The sequence below is a fragment of the Ornithorhynchus anatinus genome, chromosome 11 (assembly GCF_004115215.2).
Source record: "Ornithorhynchus anatinus isolate Pmale09 chromosome 11, mOrnAna1.pri.v4, whole genome shotgun sequence".
Taxonomy (NCBI): Eukaryota; Metazoa; Chordata; class Mammalia; order Monotremata; family Ornithorhynchidae; genus Ornithorhynchus; species Ornithorhynchus anatinus.
In genome coordinates this window covers 54001149-54007148 of record NC_041738.1, presented here as the reverse complement: position 1 = coordinate 54007148, position 6000 = coordinate 54001149, and the positions used below count along the sequence as shown (strand labels likewise).

Sequence of the window (6000 nt, the reverse complement as noted above, 5' to 3'; positions counted from 1 at the left end):
GGTAAGCTCTCAAGTCACTTCTCTGTGCCTCAGTTCCCTCATCTGTAAAATGGGGGTTAAGACGGTGAGCCCCATGTGGGACAGGGACTGTGTCCAACTCGATTAACTCGTATCTGCCCCAGCGCTTAGCAGAGTGCCTGGCTCGTTGTAAGCCCTTATCAAATACCCTAAAAATCTTAAAGAAATAAGTGACGGATATGGACCTAAGTGCTGCGGGGCTGAGGGAGGGGTGAATAAAGGGAGCAAATTCAAGTGCAGCTTCGGTCAGCTTGGGCCCAGCGAGGTCCCCTTGCTGCCCAGCTGCCCCTGGCCCTGTCAATGAGTGACCAGGAGCCCGGCCAGCTGACCCGCCTCTCCTGGCTGGAGGAGATGGAGGCACAGGCCCGGAACGATGACCCGAACGCACCGAGGATTCTCAAGGACTCCCTGACCCTCTCTCTTCTACCGGTCCTTCCTGCCCCCGCCCCCCCCCAGGGAAGGGACAAAGTCTTCGCCCCGACCCCACTCCCCGAGGGGGCCCGAGGGCCCTCGGGGTAGGAGAGGAAACTGAGGCACGAAGGAGGTCTTCCCGAAGCAGGAAGCTCCCGGTTGAGCCGGGGAGCCGGGAGTGGACTCTGGAGTTTCTGGCCCCGGAGCCCACCTCGTGCCCAGACCCAGTGCCCGCAGCTCCGGGGCAAGTAACGGTGGCATCTGTCGAGCCCTTACTTAGTGCCAAGCTCCGTACTAAGCGCTGGGGTGGGTACAAGCAACTGAGGCTGGGCACAATCCCTGTCCCACATGGGGCTTCCAGTCTCGATCCCCACTTTCCAGATGGGGGAACTGAGGCCCCGAGTAGCGAAGAGACTGGCCCGAGGTCACCCAGTAGACAAGTGGCAGAGTCGGGATTGGAACCCATGACCTCAGCCCCAGGCCCGGGCTCCACCCGCTAGGCCGTGCTGATAAAGCGAGGCCGTGGGGCTTCGACACGGGGCCGGGGTTCAGTTGGGTCGCGGGAGAGGGTCCACAGGGGACTCGGGAGTCCGGGGGGCTTCGCAGCCCCGATCACCTGGAGGGAGGGGACGGGGGACGAGGCAGCTGCGGAGGGGAACAATGCAGCGCTGTGAGCGAGGTGGAGGAGGAGGAGGGGGAGACCAGGTCCTTCACCAAGGGCGGCTTCAGTGGCGGGCCGGGGGGCGGGGTCCAGCTCAGACCCTCCCCTTCCCCTCCCTCGGCCGGCTCCGGGGGTGGGGGGGAGGCCCAGCCGGGTGGGTCATCTAGGAGCGGACCCGGCGGCCACGGAGGGAAGGGGCAGCCGCCCCCCGAGGTAAAGACCTGGCTCCGGGGGCAGGGGGGGCAGGGGGCTCAGGGGGCTCAGGGGGCTCAGGGGGCAGGGGGCTCCGGGTGGCAGGAAGCAGGAGGAGGGGGCTTCCCGGGGGAGAAGGTTATCTCAACCCCCTCATAGTGGGGTTAGGTGGGCGGGAGGGGGCTCGATGTCCTGCAGCCGACTGGGGTCCCTGGGGTCAGAGAGCCTGTAGGCCCAGGGCCCCGGGGGAGGACCCCCAGAGGAGACCTCCGAGGGGCGGCCACTCCTCTCACCCCGGACCCCGGGGGCTCTGGGGAGGGGGGCCCCGGGCAGAGGGGAAGGGTCGTGGAAGTTGACCCCCCTCCCCGACCCTCTCGCCGGGGCCGGGCGACCAGAAGAACCCCCGGAGCCCCCGGCTGGGGAACCGGGCAGCGCTGGACTTTCCGACGTGCGGGGCCTCAGCCCCGGGAGTCAGGAGCGCCCGATCCTGGGTTCGAGTCCTGCCCGCGGCCCCCCTCCCCGGAGCGGGGGAAGCCGGGCCGGGCCGGGGGCGGCCCCTGGAGCTGGGCCAGGTTGACTCACCCGGGGCTCCCCTGAGGAAGGGGTCGAGGGGACGAGGGCCGCGGAACAGGGAGCCCAGAGGGATTCTGCGACTGCCGGGGGGAGGGCAGAGGGTTCTCTGTATGTCTCTGTGTGTGTCCGTGTCTGTGTGTGTGTCTGTGTGTCTGTGCTTGTCTGTGTGTCTGCGTGTACGTGTCTGTGAGTGTTGGCTGTGTTTGTGCTTGTGTGTCTGCGTGTGCGTGCGTGTGTGTGTGTTGTGTCTGTGTGTGTACCTGTGTGTCTGAGTGTGGATGTATGTGTGTGTCTGTGTACGTGTGTGTGCATGTGTGCGTCGGGGAAGTGAGCGCTCCGCTACTTTCCGACGTGGCCCGGGGGCGGGGACCGGATTGAAGGTGCGGGAGGGGAGCGGGTGTGGGTGTGGGTGTGTGGGTGTCCCCGCCGCCGGGGCCCGCCTGTCCCTTCTCCCGCTGCGGGGCCAGGAATGCGGGGGCCGTGCGGGACCGCGGCCGGAGCCGTCCCAGGCGGGGGTCAGCGAAGCGGGGGCCGGGCCGGGCCCGGCGGGGAGGGGCCGCATTCTGGCCCCGTTAGATCAGCGGTTCCGATGACTCACGGAGGGAGGGAGGGAGGGAGGGACACAGACACAAACACTCACATACACTCTCTAGGTTTACACACGGTGTCACACGTACAGCATCACGCATGAGACAAGGACTGGGTCCAACCCAATTTGCTCGTATCCACCTCAGTGCTCAGTACAGCGCCCGGAGCATAGTAAAGGCCTAACATATGCTACAATTATTATTACTCGTACACGCGGTCACGTCTACACACACTCCACACATACACTCAACATCACACGTTCAGCATCATTCATCCACACGATCACACCTGCACACAGTCTACCACCCCATATCACGCCAACAGCATCAAACCTACACAAGGTCACACGTACACGTCGTCACGTACGCCGAGCGACACGTTTAGACCATCACCCGTGCCCTCACAGTACACCTAATGTCCCACGCACTCACCCCCACCCAATCACTCGGCACACCCACCCAAGCGGGGCTCCACATTGCCACGCACACCGAGTCACCCACCACACAGAGCGGCCCAGATCGCCCTTTCCCACCCCCAGGGCGTGAGACAGGCCAACCCCGAGGCCGTGGGGTCACTTTCCCTCTGGGATTCGCTCTGGATGACCCTTCTGGGAAGCAGCCTGGCCTAGTAGCAAGAGCACGGTCTTGGGAGTCCGAGGATGTGGGTTCTAATCCCGACTCCGCCATTTGTCTGCTGGGTGACCTTGGGTAAGTCACCTCGCTTCCCTGGGCCTCCTCTGTAAAATGAGGGTGAAGACTGTGAGCCCCGCTTAGGACAACCCTGCATCCACCCCAGCTTTTAGAACAGTGCTTGACACATAGTAACGGATATCATTGTTATTATTATTATTTTGTAGACTTGGTGAGACTCTGGCAGCGTGTGTGTGGGTGTGTGCGCGCTGTAGCGGTCTTCCCGCAGGGGGAGTCTCTTGGGACCCCTCTTCCCCGGCCCCCGGCGTCCCCGCCCTCCCGCCCTCGGCCCGAACAAGCGGCTCCTTCTCCGGCCCGGCCCGACCCGAAGAAAGGACACTTGTCCGCCGGGAGGGAGGGGCCGGGGAGCTGAGGCTGCCGCTCCAACACAGAGGCCTTGTCCGGCTGGGAAGGAGGGCGGGGGGCGACAGGGGAGGAGGAGGGGGCACTCCCCAACTCTAGAATCCCTCCTCCAAATCTGGACTCCCCTCCTGCTGCCTCAGTGTCCCCCCCACTCCCGCCCTCTTCCTCCGTCTCCTCCTCTGAGTCCCATCCCTCCCCCCGCAACTCCCCAAGGCCTCAGTTTCCTTCCTCCCGGGCAAGGCCGGACCTTGGCGGGCGGGGGAGCGGATGTGTCCTGGGATTGCGGGTCCAGCTGCAGGATTGAAGGGCTGGTGAGAGGCGGGAGACCCCGGGGAGCAGAGAGACCCGAGCTCGGAGCTGGAGGGGGACCCATCTCTCTCCTCCCCCGCTTCCCGGCCTCCTCCTCCAGCCTCAGTTTCTCCAGAGGCCGGGATGCTTGGAGATCTAAGGGGCCGGCGCCGAGCCGTGGGTCATTACCGTGGCCAGTCGCGGGTGGGGAGGAGGGACGGACGTCTCCCTGTGTGATCTTCGTTGGGTTTTGAGCTTTGATCTTTACTGAGTGTTATCTTGAGGTTTGGGGGTCTGGATTTTGGGGATCCCAAACCAATGGCTCTTTCAGGGTCTTTCTGGGGTCTTCCCGGCTCAGACCCCCAGATCCTCTCTCCCATCTTCCACCACCACCACCCCCGCGTCCCCTCGACTCTCTCCCTTTGCTCTCCCCCATCCCTCCCCACAGCACTTATGTATATATGTTTATATTAATAATTCTGTTTATTTCTATTGATGCCTATTTACTTGTTTTGCTGTCTACCTCCCCCTCTCTAGACTGTAAGCCCATTGCGGACAGGGATTGTCTCTCTTTATGGCTGAATTCTACTTTCCAAGCACTTAGTACAGTGCTCTGCACACAGTAAGCGCTCAGTAAATACGATTGAATGAATAAATGGAAGGATGAATAGGCAGTGAGCGACCTCTCCTGAGACCGAAGGGGTGACAGACCCGGTGGGTCCCTCGTCCTTCCTCTCCCATTCACCCCCTTGACCTGAGTCACCCGGTTTGAGGGAGGAACCTGGAATGATTGAGATGGAGGTGAGAGTAGGTGTAGGGGGTGGTCTTCTCCTGCTTGCTGGGAACCCCACCCCTTTCCCCCCCTTCCCCGCTTCAAATGGAATCCCCAGTCTCCCGGTCCCAGGAGAGAAAATCGCGACCCCAATTAAGCCCCCTTTTCCCCAGCTCCATCTCCCTTCCACGTGCTCTAGGCATTTCATTCTGTGTGATTTTGGGCCACTTTTTTTTTTTAATGGTATTTGCTTTATGGTATTTTTTATGGTATTTGTAAGTAACGCTTATTATGTTCCAGGCACTATTCTCAGTGCTGGGGTAGAAACAAGACCATCAGGTTGGAAACAGTCCCTTGTCCCACATGGGGCTCACAATCTTAATCCCCATTTTACAGATGAGGTAACTGAGGCACAGAGAAATCAAGTGGTTTGCCCAAGGTTACTCAGCAGACAAGTGGGGCCAGGATTAGAACCCAGGTCCTTCCGACTCCCAGCCCCGTGCTCTATCCACTAGTCCATGCTGCTTCTCTACTACTCGCCCCACCCCTAACCGCACAGTATTTATGTACGTATCTTTAAATTATATATTATAAATCATTCATTCATATTAATGTCTCCCCTCTAGATTATAAACTCGTTATGGGCAAAGGATGTTCCTGCTAATTCTGTTGTATTGCCCTTTCTCAAGTGCTTAGTACAGCTCTCTGCACATAGTAAGTGCTTAATAAATATGATTGATTGACCTTGGTTCCCCTGTCACCTCTGGGAGACCCGGTTTCCTATCCACCAGGCCACACTGCTTCTCTATTGCTTGTTCCGTTCCTAGCCTGACAGCATTTATATACGTATCTTTAAAATATATATTATAAATTATTTATTCATAGTAATGCGTCTCCCCCTCTAGATTGAATACTCATTATAGGCAAAGAAAGTGTCCGCTAATTCCGTAGTGCTGTCCTCTCTCAAGCGCTTAGTACAGTGCTCTGCACATAGTAAGCGCTTAATAAACATGATTGATTGACCCTGGTTCCCCTCTCGCCTCTGGGAGATCCAGTTTCCTCAACTGAGGAGCAACGAGGAAGCAAGCCTAGACTCGCTCCCCTATCCTCTCCTCATCTCAAATCCCACTGACTGCCTTGCACACAGTAAGCGCTCAATAAATACCATTGATCGATTGATTGATGGATGGATCTGCCTAACGGGCCTCTTTATCTCTCTCCCCATCTCCCTCTTTCCTCTCCACAACCTTTATCTTCCTCTTAATTTTCACCAGGCCTCTCCTCTCACCCTCTCCACTCTCCCTTATCTCTCTCTCTCTCTCAAGCTCCTTATCGCTCTCCTTTTACACCTCTCTCCATCTCTCCTTTCTCTCCCTCTCTTTGCCTCCTGCCCCAGAAGCTGGTGCTCTGCCCACTGGGCTCTGAGGCCTGGCACCTTCCCCGAG

The 6000-nt window shown here is 59.3% G+C and overlaps 1 protein-coding gene across 10 annotated transcripts in view; it reads left to right on the top strand.

Moving 5' to 3' along the window:
• The first annotated feature begins 1234 nt into the window (after positions 1-1234).
• Positions 1235-6000, top strand: part of PHLDB1 (pleckstrin homology like domain family B member 1) — a 41084-nt gene continuing 36318 nt past the window's right edge. For all 10 annotated transcript variants that reach the window (XM_029075560.1, XM_029075557.1, XM_029075555.1 and 7 more), the window contains exon 1: positions 1235-1303. The gene's annotated coding sequence lies outside the window, so the exon portion shown is untranslated. The remainder of the gene's footprint in view (positions 1304-6000) is intronic.